The following is a 15,067-nucleotide window of genomic DNA, read 5'->3' as shown; positions in this document are numbered from 1 at the left end:
CCTGACAGGGTCTTACTCTGTCACCTAGACTGGAATGCAGTGGTGCGGTCACAGCTTACTGCAGCCTTGACCTTCCAGGCTCAAGTGATCCTCCTGCCTCAGTCTCCCAAGTAGCTGGGACTACAGGTGTGTGCCACCACACTTGGCTAATTTTTGCATTTTTTGTAGAGATGGTGGTCTCCCTATGTTGCCTAGGCTAGTCTCAAACTCCTGAGCTCAAGTGATCCACTCACCTCGGCCTCCCAAAGTGCTGGGATTATAGGCATGAGCTACCATGCCTGATTATAATTCTAATATCTCAGATTAATTATAATAAAAACTAACAATGATAACTAATGTTTACTGAATGCTTACTATTGGCCAGGAATTGTGATAACACTTTGCAAACATTATTTATTTTATTTTATTTTATTTTATTTTATTTTATTTTATTTATTTATTTTTTTGAGACAGAGTATCTCTCTGTTGCCCAGGCTGGAGTGCAGTGGCACGATCTCGGCTCACGGCAAGCTCCACCTCCCAGGTTCATGCCATTCTCCTGCCTCAGCCTCCCGAGTAGCTGGGACTACAGGCGCCCGCCAACACGCCCGGCTAATTTTTTGTGTGTTTTTAGTAGAGACGGGGTTTCACCGTGTTAGCCAGGATGGTCTCAATCTCCTGACCTTGTGATCTGCCTGCCTCAGCCTCCCAAAGTGCTGGGATTACAGGCGTGAGCCACTGCGCCAGGCCTTATTTTTATTTTAATTTTATTTTTAAATTAAAAAAAAAAATAGAGACAGGGTCTCACTATGTTTCTCACTATGTTGTCCAGGTTGGTCTTGAACTGGTGGGCTCAAACAATTCTGTCTCAGCCTCCCAAAGTGCTGAGATTACAGGCGTGAGCCACCACGCCCGGCCGAAAACATATTTCAATCTTCACAACAACCATATGCAGTAAGAACTATCTATCTATCTATCTATCTATCTATCTATCTATCTATCTATCTATGTATCTATCTATCTATCTATCTAAATTTTTTTTTTTTTGAGACAGGGTCTTGTTCCAGGCTGGAGTGCAGTGGCATGATCATGGCTTACCGCAGCCTCGACTTCCTGGGCTCAAGTGATCCTCCCACCTCAGCCTCCCTAGTAGCTGGGACTACAGGCGTGCACTACCACACCTGGCTAATTTTTATTTTTATTTTTAGTAGAGATAGGGTCTTCCTATGTTTCCCAGGCTGGACTCGAACTCCTGGACTCAAGCAATTTGCCCACTTTGGCCTCCCAAAGTGCTAGGAGTACAGGCGTGAGCCACCGCGCCTAGCCTACAGCTGTTATTATTAGCACTTTACCAACGAAGAAACAGATTTATAGTAGTTATGTAACCAAGATTTAACAATTAGTAATGGCTATCTGTATAACTAAAGAATCGGTATTACTGAATAGTGTTAAAGAAATGTAGTTTAGGCTGGGCGCAGTGGCTCATGCCTGTATCCTAGCACTTTGGGACGCTGAGGTGGGTGGAGTGCCTGAGGTCAGGAGTTTGAGACCAGCCTGAGCAACATGGTGAAACCCCATCTCTACTAAAATACAAAAATTAGCCGCGCATGGTGGCACATGCCTAGAGTCCCAGCTACTTGGGAGGCTGAGGCAGGAGAATTGCTTGAACCCAGGAGGCGGAAATTGCAGTGGGCGGAGATAGCACTACTGCACTCAAGCTTGGGTGACAGCAAGACTCCATCTACAAAGAAAGAAAAAAAGAAATATAGTTTAGGGCCAGGCACAGTAGCACATGCCTGTAATCCCAGAGGTGCCTCAGGGAAAGGCAGGTTCTGATTTGCCCTTCGTGAATCAACCAAGGCAGCTCCTCTTTTATTAATTTTATTTTCTAGTCTTCTGGATAAGCTTTGTCTTGGAAAACCAATTATGCTACTTTAAAAAAGTCTAGGCTAGGCAGAGTGGCTCACACCTGTAATCCCAGTGCTTTGGGATGCCAAGGCAGGAGAACTGCATGAGCCCAGGAGTTCAAGGTTAGAGTGAGCTATGATCACATCACTGCACTTCTGCCTGGGTGACAGTGCAAGATGCTATCTCAAAAAAAAAAAAAAAAAAAAAAGGCCGGGCGTGGTGGCTCACGCCTGTAATCCCAGCACTTTGGGAGGCCGAGGCGGGCGGATCACGAGGTCAGGAGATCGAGACCATCCTGGCTAACACGGTGAAACCCCGTCTCTACTAAAAATACAAAAAATTAGCCGGGCGTGTTGGCGGGCGCCTGTAGTCCCAGCTACCCGGGAGGCTGAGGCAGGAGAATGGCGTGAACCCAGGAGGCGGAGCTTGCAGTGAGCCGAGATCGCGCCACTGCACTCCAGCCTGGGGGACAGAGCAAGACTCTGTCTCAAAAAAAAAAAAAAAAAAGGCCTGGCACAGTGTCTGGCACCTGTAAGCCAAGCTACTCTGGAGGCTGAGGCAGGAGCATCACTTGAGGCCAGGAGTTTGAGGCCAGCCTGAACAACATAGTAAGACCCCATCTCTAAAAATATATAAAACATTTTTTAAATTAGCAAATAAAATTTTTTAAAAGTTAGCTAGGTGTGGTGGCATGCACTTATAGTCCCAGCTACTTGGGAGGCTGAGGCAAGAGGATTGCTTAAACCTCAGAGGAGTTCAAGACTCTAGTGAGCTACGATTACTCCACTGGATTCCAGCCTGGGTGACAGAGTGAGGCCTTGTCTCAAATAAATAAATAGTCTGAAAAACATTGGACCAAATTATTTTGGGTTCAAGAATAAAGTGAATATCTACATGATAAAGTGAAAAATACATGTAGATGTATTTTTTTTTGTAAGTACTCCAAACTTTCCTAATATTTTAATTTAAAATCATGATTCCTGGTTTGGGTGGGAAAATGGATGATTTCAACTCATAGTCTACCAAATCAAAGAGTCTTGTTTGCTCAGAAAGTGAGACTCAACCATCAGAATGCCTTATGTTACTGCCTGAAGTTTCTTATTCTGAATATAGAATCTGCAACAGAATCACCATTTCTTTTTCCACATGTAACTTGTTATTTATAGTCTGAACAATTTCTTTTGAAGCCCTTTTAAAGTTAAGCTCAAATTCGGATTGTTTCCTACTCTTCTGCGTAAGGCTCTCTAAATTCTTTTTAGATTTTAACTCTGAGACTAAAAAGAAAAAAAGTTCCCACTGGGCGCGGTGGCTCATGCCTGTAATCCCAGCACTTTGGGAGGCCGAGGTGGGTGGATCACGAGGTCAGGAGATCGAGACCATCCTGGCTAACACAGTGAAACCTCGTCTCTACTAAAAGTACAAAAAATCAGCCGGGCTTGGTGGCGGGCGCCTGTAGTCCCAGCTACTCGGGAGGCTGAGGCAGGAGGATGGTGTGAACCCAGGGGGCGGAGCTTGCCGTGAGCCGAGATCGCGCCACTGCACTCCAGCCTGGGTAACAGTGCAAGACTGCGTCTCAAAAAAAAAAGTTCCCATAAACATCTCTGTAGGGAAAAAAAACCCTACACCTGCAACTCACCATGCAGGAAGCAGCAAACATGAACAAATCAGACCACATACATACAAACTAAAGAAACAGCCTGCAGAATCCTACTTAGAACAATGCTTAGAAAGACAGGGAGACAAATCATTACTAAAGACATTCACAGAGTTGTCATTACAACAGTACAGAAGTTGCCCCATTTCATCAGAATGAAAATGACAATTTGCTGAGGAAAAAAATCCCCTTCCTATTTTTCTAAGTTTCTCTAATAAGATGGCTGTTTTTTTTGCAAGTTGACTGATCTACAATAAATTGAACTATTAAGTGTACTCCAAAATCAAGAAAATGACTCCAATGCAGATGCCTCGGAAGTGTTAACAATGTTGTCTTGGCAAATAAATGCTGTTATCATTCGATATCTGCAAAAGTGTTTAAATCTGTCAGTACAGTGAATGCCAAACAAGTCCTGCATAATTGTGAACAGGCTGTAGGCTCATTTCTCTCTTCGCGTTTTGATGACTTTTTGCTAAACTGAATGCAAAATCCCCAAGGATCACAAGGAACAGACCCCTCCACTCAATGTCTGGTTGTCATCTGTTCTTAGTGTGAAAAGAAAGACGTGGGTCTGAAAGAACAGGGCCTAGCATACAGATGGAGGTGCTGTTCCATCAGCCCCTCTCCTGCCTCTGTTCCCAGAGAATACACCATGTAAGAATCACTGAGACCAAACACATCTCATCCTCTTTGCAACTCCATCACTTCCAAAGGAAAGTGTTTGTTGTCTGATCAATTTCCAAAGCTGGAAATCTCAGAAGAAGGAAGAAAGGAAAGCTAAATCATACTTATACCTTCATAATACCATTTTTAAAATTTTTTTTTGAGACAGGGTCTCCGTCTGTTGCCCAGGCTGGAGTGCAGAGGTGTGATCATAGCTCACTGCAACTTCAAATTCTTGGACTCAAGCATCCTACCACTTCGGCTTCCTAAGTAGCTGGGACTACAGACACCACATGCCACTATGCCTGCTAATTTTAATTTTTTCTTCTCCTTTTTTTTTTTTTTTTTGTAGAGACGGGATCTCACTATGTTGCCAGGGCTGGTCTCGAACTCTTAGGCTCAAGTGATCCTCCTGTCTCAGCCTCCCACAGTGCTGGAATTACAGGCATAAGCCACTGTGCCTGGCCTGATTTTATAAAAGCTGTAACAGAAAGAAATGATCATTGTTTTTATTTTTATTCTAAAATGTAAAGCCCATTCTAGGAATGCAAATGGCTTTCTAGTAACTGGAGCCCAGAGAGAGAAAGTAGAAAAACGGATAAGACCCAGAGAAGTATTTTTGATCATGTGTGACCACAAGCCATGAATAAACATGGACTGTTTGGACTGTAAAGCAACTGTGTGTCAGAAATGCAGTTAATTTGAAAGTTCCCTGAACATGCCAACACTCAGCTGCCTTTGTTTCATGGACCCACTTCTTTTCTAATGCCAACAGTATACCTCTTCTGCAGAGACCAACTGGCTTCTCCAAAGACCTCCCTACTCATTATTCCAACATTCCTTGGTATGCCTCATCCCAAGCCTGCTCCTCTAGAGAAGCCAGGGCAATGTCAAGGGCAGAAAGCACAACTCAGAAGGAAAGCAGATGTGTGCACTGTTGACAATATAGAAACATGCAAGGTTTCAAGGGAAGGCAGCACTTTAGTGTTTAAAGTGTCCAAGACACCCAGGAATTCAAAATCCAAACTGCTGCCAGTTAGTCTTGACTAAAGTAAACAAATTAAGCTCAGAAAACCCAATTACCATGCCATGGCAAAGCCCAGAAATCTCTCATCACAAGAACATTTTCGATCAAGCCAAAACCACTGAGTAAAATTAGAGGGGAAAAAAAAAGTTAAATCAGAAAACCGGATGTGTGTGTGTGTGTGGCTGTAGTGGTGGGGTGGGAGGTGAGGAGAGCTACTGGGAATAGCCTCTTTTCTTTTCCTGGCAGCTGTTCCATGACAGATTGTTATAAATAACACAATCTGGCAACCGATTTCTTATGACAAGGAGAAAGAAAAACACATTTACTCACTTGGAAAAAAACTGTCAGGGCAAGGTAACTACCATGCCTCTACTCACCCAGTGCTTCCACAAATAATGGCTATGATCCAAATCACCAGCCTGCATGCCACCCCTCCCCATATGGAACTCATGAATTCAGCTACTTGGTGTGACTATGAAGGTCACAATTTACATTTTCCTATGTGGTCCAATCCCAATCAAATCTCCAAGAGTAGTTTGTGTGCTTTTTCTTTTCTTTTCTTTTTTTTTAGACAAGGGGTCTCCCTATATTGCCCAGGCTGGTCTCAAACTCCTGGGCTCAAGCAATCCTCCTGCCTCAGCCTCCCCAAATGCTGGGATTACATGCATGAGCCACTGCACCTGGCATAGTTTGTGTGCTTTAATAAACACCAAAGGCTAACTGCAACGGAGACCTCAGTTTTGGTTTAAAATGCTTAGAAAAGATTCCAGTCTATAGTCCTCAAAGTGCAAGGCCAAGGGCCAACTGCCACATTGTTTTCACTGAGGTTGGGGCAGTAGGTCTAGGAAGGGAAATGACCAACTCAGTCAGTAAGAAATGTGATAATCCTTGGGCTCACAGCTAAATATCCTTACTATATTCCTTAGTTTAATCATGCTGTTGCTACCATCCAGAATCTGATGCCAGAAATCCGCCCATAGTCCAGGATGGAAGTCCTCCCTCTCCTGCCCTGTCCCCTACTCTTCCCCTATTGCACTGCCTTAGTTCAGGTCTCAAAATCTTCTTCCAGTCTCTTGGCTGGTGTCTCTCTTGCTCCAGTTTTCCCTTATTCTAATCCATACTCTAATTTCTACTGCATATGTCTTTTCCCTGCTTAAAGACACCCTAAAACAGTGTTTTCTAAACATCAAAAAAGTTGAACTTATTGCCACTTACTTTAAAGTTTTTTTAAAAATATACAGATCACTATAATGTGATATGCTCTTTATATAATATATATAAAGATAGGCATTTAAAAATGAATAAATAAAACATCTAAAAACAAGAAATTCTAACATTTTCCTCTGGTACTTAATTCTGTACACCACCTGGCTTTGAGTACAGCCCAATTTGGAGATTGCTGCTCAACAAGATTAAGTTGGAATTCCTTAGCATGACATTAAGGGTCTTCAAAATATGACTCCACCTACTTAATTCAGTCTTCTCTCCCCCAATTCCCCTCCACATAGCCAATGTTAACTTTTTTTTTTTTTTGAGACAGAGTCTCACTCTATTGCCCAGGCTATTGCCCAGGCTGGAGTAAAATGGCACGATCACGGCTCACTGCAACCTCCGCCTCCCAGGTTCAAGCAATTCTTGTGCCTCAGCCTCCCAAGTAGCTGGGATTACAGGTGTGTGCCACCGTGCCCAGCTAATTTTTACATTTTTAGTACAGACAGTGTTTCGCCATGTTGGCCAGGCTGGTTCTCAAAGTCCTGACCTCAAGTGATCCTCCTGCCTTGGCTTCCTCAGGTGCTGGGATTACAGGCATAAGCCACTGCACCTGGCCGCCAGTGTTAATTTGATAGAGTCGACTGCCAAGAATGTATACCCTAGTCTGTCTTCCTACTCTATTATATATTTATCTATCAAAATTCAGGTCTTGTCACAGTTACTAGAAAGGGCAGAGCGGATATATTATCTCCCCTAGAGATGATGCATTTTCTGATCCATTACAGACCTTAAATCACTAATTGGATTACATACATATTTTTTCCATCTAGACTTTGAGCTCCATAAGGAGCCCTTTTATCTTTGTATACCCAGAGTTCAACCTAGTGCTGGCAAACACGCATGAGTAAATGTTAGTACTTTTCCTGTTATCTCCTTCTCTTTGTTTAATTTGACTCAAATATTAAAACATCTGATTTTAAATGTTTAGAAACAGTATACATTCTGACAGACGTGAATGCTCCCTTTGTAGAGACTGTTCAGAGTTAGGACAGGGGCCACAGAGACAACTTTGCAGTTCCCGAATGCAAGAAGGTAGGAAATGAACCTGCTACTTCCAAAGAAGCAAAAGGCAGAGATGTCTGAAAGGAAAGAAATCAAAAGCAGCTGTCCTGGAGGGCACGGCTGAAGAATGACGATATGCTTGCTAGATTTACAACTTAAAATGAAGGCTCAACATTTATGGTTCTAATATTCATAATTCATTCACATCCTCAAAGGAAATTTTCCTCTTCAGATTAAGAACAAATAGAGGAATCGTATTCTTCCTTACTGTGTGAAGCTAGGAAAGAAGCACCTATATTAATTTTTAATTCTGTTCAAATGAGTTCCCTATAAAAATGCCTGTCACGGCCGGGCGCGGTGGCTCACGCTTGTAATCCCAGCACTTTGGGAGGCCGAGGCGGGCGGATCACGAGGTCAGGAGATCGAGACCACAGTGAAACCCTGTCTCTACTAAAAATACAACAAAAAAAAAAAATTAGCCGGGCGTGGTGGCGGGCGCCTGTAGTCCCAGCTACTCGGAGAGGCTGAGGCAGGAGAATGGCGTGAACCCAGGAGGCGGAGCTTGCAGTGAGCCGAGATTGTGCCACTGCACTCCAGCCTGGGCGACAGAGCGAGACTCCATCTCAAAAAAAAAAATAAATAAATAAAAAAAATAAAAAAAATAAAAAAAATAAAAAACAAACAAACAAAACAGAAAATTCAAGAAAGCTGAAACTGGACCCCTTTCTTACACCTTATACAAAAACTAAATCGAGATGGATTAAAGACTTAAACATAAGACCCAAAACCATAAAAACCCTAGAAGAAAACCTAGGCAATACCATTCAGGAGATAGGCATGGGCAAAGACTCCATGACTAAAACACCAAAAGCAATGGCAACAAAAGCCAAAATTGACAAATGGGATCTAATTAAACTAAAGAGCTTCTGCACAGCAAAAGAAACTACCATCAGAGTGAACAAGCAACCTACAGAACGGGAGAAAATTCTGCAATCTATCCATCTGACAAAGTGCTAACATCCAGAATCTACAAGGAACTTAAACAAATTTATAAGAAAAAAAAAAAAAAACCCTCAAAAAGTGGGCAAATGATATGAACAGACACTTCTCAAAAGAAGACATTTATGTGGCCAAGAAACATATGAAAAAAAGCTCATCATCACTGGTCATTAGAGAAATCCCAATCAAAACCACAATGAGATACCATCTCATGTCAGAATGGCGATCATTAAAAAGTCAGGAAACAACCAGATGCTGGAGAGGATGTGGAGAAACAGGAACGCTTTTACACTGTTGGTGGTAGTGTAAATTAGTTCAACCATTGTGGAAGACAGTGTGGTGATTCCTCAAGGATCTAGAACCAGAAATATACCATTTGACCCAGCAATCCCATTACTGGGTATATACCCAAAGGATTATAAATCATTCTACTATAAAGACACATGCACACGTATGTTTATTGCGGCACTGTTCACAATAGCTAAGACTTGGAACCAACCCAAATACCCATCGACGATAGGCTAGATAAAGAAAATGTGGTACATATACACCATGTAATACTATGTAGCCATAAAAAAAGGATGAGTTCATGTCCTTTGCAGAGACATGGATGAAGCTGGAAACCATCATTCTTAGCAAACTAACACAGGAACAGAGAACCAAACACTGCATAGTTCTCACTCATAAGTAGGAGTTGAACAACGAGAACACATGGACACAGGGAGAGGAACATCACACACCAGGGCCTGTCAGGGGGTGGGGGGACTAGGAGAGGGATAGCATTAGGAGAAATACCTAATGTAGATGTGGGTTGATGGGTGCAGCAAACCACCATGGCACATGTATTCGTATGTAACAAATCTGCAACTTAAAGTATAAAAAAAACAACAGAAACCACTAATAATAAGGAGCTTTAACGCACTACTATTAGTAAAAGATAGATGAAGTGGATAAAAAATAAAAACAGATATAGAAAATTTAAAAATATGATCAATAAGATCTTATGGCTATATATACATATATGTATATATGTGTGTATATAAATTGACACAGCTTGGGAATTTAGTATATGATAATCATGAAACTTAAATAACAAGGGCAAAATGAATATTTTAATAAATGGTGATGGGAAACTGAATAAGCATTTGGAAAAAGGATAAAATTAGATCCACTGTTCATACTGTACACAAGACAAACATCAAATGCATCAGAGACCTAAATGTAAAAAAGTGAAACTATGCAAGTACTAGAAGGAAACAAAAGTAGGTTTCGCTATAACCTAAATGTGGGAAGAAACTTTCTAACTATTATTCAAAATCCAGATGAATTAAAGATTGTTAAATTTGACTACATAAATATAAAAACAAGGCTGGGAGTGGTGGCTCATGCCTGTAATCCCAGCACTTTGAGAGACCAAGGTGGGAGGATTACTTGAGCTCATGAGTTCGAGACTAGCTAGCCTAGGCAACATCAAGACCCTGTCTCTACAAAAAAGAAAAAAAAATTAGCCGGGTGTGGTGATGTGTGCCTGTAGTTCCAGCTACTCAGGAGGCTGAGGTAGGAAGATCACCTGAGCTCAGGGGATGGAGGCTGCAGTAAGGTGAGATCGTGCCATGGCACTCTAGCCTAGGCGACAGGGCAAGACCCTGTATCAAAACAAAAACAAAAAGTTTTCTATGCCCCCAAACACCACAAAGTCAAAAGACATCAAACTGCTACAGTTACAGAACTTCTAAAATTCAAGAGGGAAAACAACAAAAACTGAAGGTACTTTTAAAATTGAGAAAAAATAAAGTACATGAACAATTTACAAAGAAAGATCATAATGTGCTCAACTTTTAAATGGTCCTTAAACATATAAAAAGATATTTAACTTCACTCATAATAAGAAAAATGCAGCTCACACCTGTGATCCCAGCACTTTAGGAGGCAGAGGCAGGCAGATCACTTGAGCTCAGGAGTTTGAGACCAGCCTGGCCAACATGACAAAACCCGGTCTCTACTAAAAATACAAAAATCAGCTGGGTGTAGTGGCATGTGCCTGTAATCCCAGCTACTTTGGAGGCTGAGGCAGGATAATCACTTGAACCCAACAGGTGAAGGTTGCAGTGAGCGACATTGCGCCATTGCATTCCAGCTTGGATGACAGAGCAAGACTCCGTCGCCAAAAAAAAAAAAAAGAAAAACGCAAATTAAAATTCAAATGACTCTGAGCTACCATTTCTCACCAATTAGACTGGTGAGTCCATGTGGAAATAAACACTCTCATATATTGTTGCTAGGAATGCTAACTAGTACAACACTTTTGGATGGAAATTTGGTAATTTTTAACAAAGCTACACATGCAGTTTTATCCTTTGACCCAGTAATCCCACTTGTAAGAATTTATCATGCAACAATACCACTACTAATTGCAAAGTTATTCATTGCAGCAAAATATTGGAAGCTATCTAAAAACCCAAACATAGGAGTTGGTTGAGTAAAATATGTACAATGACTTTTTTTCCCTCTCCATTTTGGTGGGCCGGTTGAAGATGAAATCCACTGAGGAGGGAAGGCCTCGGTCTTCAGCACCCTGTGTGCCAGTCCAGAACTGGCCTATCTACAGACCCCCTGAAAATCAAATGGGCTTGGATTTGGACATTCTCAATAAAAAGGGTTAAAGGCTGATGGGACCTAAAGCCTGGTACTTGAATTTTGATCAAGATAAACTGCCTTAAGTTCTCTTCATTACACAGACGATCCTAGGTAATTGATAGATCCTGTGGTTCAACTTGATTTCTAGATAGAAGCTGGATTCATGTGATGCCAGAGAAGTAAAATTTTAAGAGACGGAAACCAGATCAGAGTCTCACTGTTCCAGTCTGGACCTCTTTGGTGCTGTAAATCGTGGATATACAGTAGATGATTACTGCGTTTTTCTTTTATGGGCTCTCTTTAGCTTCTGGAGACCTCACTATCCTATTATGTCTTTGTGTGAAGACATGCTACTTTGTAATTATCGAAAATGTCGCATCAAACTCTATGGCTATGCATGGGTCACTGCCTGCTCTCACATCCTCTGGGATCAGCAGGGCAGTGGTGAGTTTAGTCGCTCACCAGCTATCTGTGCTGCCTGAAACAGTACCCTTTCTGGAAAGCTAGATATCGTCTGCACAGAACTCAGTCCATCAGAGAAATATAAAACTAAGGTATTGGCAGGACTGCGACAAGAGATCGTGTTGGATGTTAGCTCCCGAGCAGTGGCCTTCTGGGCATATCAGGTACATCAGGAACATCTCTATCAAGAACACAATTTCATCAAGGCTGAGGGCCATCTGAAACAGATGGAGAAGATATATACTCAGCAAATACAAAGCGAGGATGTAGAATTGACCTCTATGAAAGGGGAAGTCACCTCCATGAAGAAAGTGCTAGACGAATACAAGAAAAAGTTCAGTGACATCTGAGAAACTTATAGAACGCAATCTTCGGTATCAAAAGCTCCAAGGCCTCTATGATAGCCTTAGGCTACGTAACATCCCTATTGCTAACCATGAAGCCACCCTTGAACCATCTACAATTGCACAGTCTGGTGTTTTTGGCTTCCCATTAGGAATAACAACTCCAAATTTCCTTTGGATAGTATACCTGTTTAAATCAGGGCGATGGAGGTGGAGATTTTCAGTTCAGACCATTTTTTTTGTGGGTTCTTCCACAGCACCCGAACCCAGCAACAGCTTATTTAGTTTTGCCTCTCCAAGTGGTGAATTAGAGCAGCATCAAGTCTCTAGCAGGGCCTTCAAAGTGAAAACAATCTGAGCCAGGCATGGTGTCACACACCTGTGATCCCAGCTAATTAGGAGGTTGAGGCTGGGAGGATCACTTGACCCCAGGAGTATGACACTGTAATGATCTAAGATCATGCCACTGCACTCCAGCCTGGGCAACAGAGTGAGACCCTATTTCTAAAAAACGTAAAGATAATTTAGCTAATTTTACAGAAGGTTTCCATGTTCACCTTCAGTAACTTCATTTAGCAAATCTTTCATCTAGATAGGACTCCCCAGCCTCCCTGTGCTTTTAAGTCTCTGAAGTTGTCTTCACATTATCAACATAACAAACTCATTGGCAATGGGGAATGGTTTAGAGTCTGGTTTCTCTGTTTCTATTATTTAAAGCATGAGCATTTTATTAATTTTATTAATCTCAATTTCATTTGAACTGCTGAATCTTCATCCCTAGTGAGAACAAATACAATAGTATTTGTTTCAACTCTGGGCTGTTTCTGACTGAGCTGTGTTGTTTATGCCTTAAGTACCTGTGTTATATGGTACATATCACTTTGAATTCTGCTATTTATGCATATCTGTATATGTAAGTATGTTAATTTACACTGATATTTTGCTTTATTTGCCAGTATGTTTATGTGAAAATTGGAAAATGGTGGGTGATATGTGGCTTGTTATTTGGGTATGTGTATTTATTAGTATATATTTATGTATTTACCTTCATATTAACTTGTTTGGAGATGTGCTTATGTCAGTGAATGAGAGTACAATTTGATGCATGTTCAGTCCCTATTTGTATTTAAAAATAACTCACATTGATAAAGTTATTTTTTAAAGTTGACTTTTTTGACATTTACAGTTGGCCCTCTGTATCTGCAGGTACTGCATCTGCAGATTCAGCCAACCATATATCAAAAATATTCGAGGAAAAAATAAAAATAATAATATGACAATAAAAAATACAAATTAAAAACTAATACTGTTTAAAAACCAATACTGGGCCGGGCGCGGTGGCTCACACCTGTAATCCCAGCACTTTGGGAGGCTGAGGCGGGCGGATCATGAGGTCAGGAGATCGAGACCATCCTGGCTAACACGGTGAAACCCCGTCTCTACTAAAGATACAAAAAATTAGCCAGGCGAGGTGGCGGGCGCCTGTAGTCCCAGTTACTCTGGAGGCTGAGGCAGGAGAATGGCGTGAACCTGGGGGGCGGAGCTTGCCGTGAGCCCAGATTGCACCACTGCACTCCAGCCTGGGTGACAGAGCGAGACTCTGTCTCAAAAAAAAAAAAAAAAAACAACCAATACTGGATAACAACTATTTGGATAGCATTTACATTGTAGATATTATAAATAATTTAGAGGTGATTTAAAGTATTTGGGAGAATTTGTAGGTTATACGCAAATACCATGCCATTTTATAAAAGCGACATGAGCATCCAAGGATTTTGGTATCTGTGAAGATTCCTGGAACCAATGCCCCAAAGATACCAAAGAACGACTGTATTTTAAAACAAAGCTACTTCTTTCCTTACCTTTTTGTCAACTGTTGCCTTTGGTTTACTGATTCAGGAATATACTTCTGCAGAAAGTTTACCAATGTGTTACTGATCTCAAGAGACTGTAATAAAATAATTTAAAAGATTTTTAAAAATATATGTACAATGAGGTACTATGTAGCTGTTAAAAAAAAAATCTGGTCAAGCAGTTTCTTACACTTGTCATCCCAGCAGTCTGGGAGGCTGAGGCAGGAGGATTGCTTGAGGCCAGGAGTTCAAGAGCAGCCTGGACAACAAAGCAAGACCCCCTTTCTACAAAAAATAAAAAAAAGATCAGCTGGGAGTAGTGGTGAGCACCTCTAGTCCCAGCTACAGGCTTGAGCGCAGGAAGACGAGGCTGCAGTGAGCCATGATCATGCCACTGCACTCCAACCTGGGCAACAGAGTGAGACCCTGTCTCAAAAAAAAAAAAAAAAGTCTCCATTAACTGAAATGGAGTGATTTCCAGGATATACTGTCAAGTGAAAAACAGGGCTGGGTGCATTGGTTCATCACACCTGTAATCCTAGCACTTCAGGAGGTGGAGGCAGGAGGACTGCTTGAGCCCAGAAGTTTGAGACCAGCCTGGGTAACATAGCAAGACCTCATCTCTACAGAAAGAATTTTTTAAATTAGGCAGGTGTGGTGGTGTGTGCCTGTATTCCCGGCTACTTTGAGCTGAAGTGAGAGGATCGCCTTGTTTATTTCTCTCTCCTTATAGAGTAGATCTAAGAGGACAGGCATCTTTTTTATCTGGATTACCACTATATTTATAGCATCTCTGAATAGGATATATACTAAGTATTCAACACATATTTGTTGAATAAGCTAAAAATATTAATATTTTATAGATGAATCAAATGCAAGTTTGGAAGGGACTCAACTTCCAAGGTCACATAGCTAGTGAATGACAGAACAAGAATTATCTATGCAGGTCTACCTCTCTTATGAAAGCCTGTGTTCTTTTCACCACATCACCCTACCTTATCACAAAAAATAAAATAATCCTGCCAGGCACAGTGGCTCACGCCTGTAATCCCAGCACTTTGGGAGCCCAAGGCGGGTGGATCACCTGAGGTCAGGGGTTCAAGACCAGCCTGGGCAACATGGTGAAATCTTGTCTCTACTAAAAATACAAAAAGTAGCTGGGTGTAGTGGCATGCGCCCATAATCCCAGCTACTCAGGAGGCTGAGACAGGAGAATCACTTGAACCTGGGAGGCAGAGGTTGCAGTGAGCTGATACTGTGCCACTGC

General features: G+C 41.7%; 1 protein-coding gene and 1 pseudogene across 1 annotated transcript in view; one reads left to right on the top strand and one right to left on the bottom strand.

Annotated features, from left to right (window-relative positions):
• The window catches only part of EIF2B3 (eukaryotic translation initiation factor 2B subunit gamma), a 137,316-nt gene that overhangs the window by 98,014 nt on the left and 24,235 nt on the right, over positions 1–15,067 (bottom strand). The window lies entirely within an intron of this gene.
• Positions 11,258–12,624, top strand: LOC129468820 (E3 ubiquitin-protein ligase CCNB1IP1-like; annotated as a pseudogene).

The sequence above is a fragment of the Symphalangus syndactylus genome, chromosome 12, assembly GCF_028878055.3.
Source record: "Symphalangus syndactylus isolate Jambi chromosome 12, NHGRI_mSymSyn1-v2.1_pri, whole genome shotgun sequence".
In the NCBI taxonomy this organism is placed as follows: Eukaryota; Metazoa; Chordata; class Mammalia; order Primates; family Hylobatidae; genus Symphalangus; species Symphalangus syndactylus.
The sequence above is the reverse complement of the archived record's forward strand: the minus strand, read 5'-3'. Positions and strand labels throughout refer to the sequence as shown.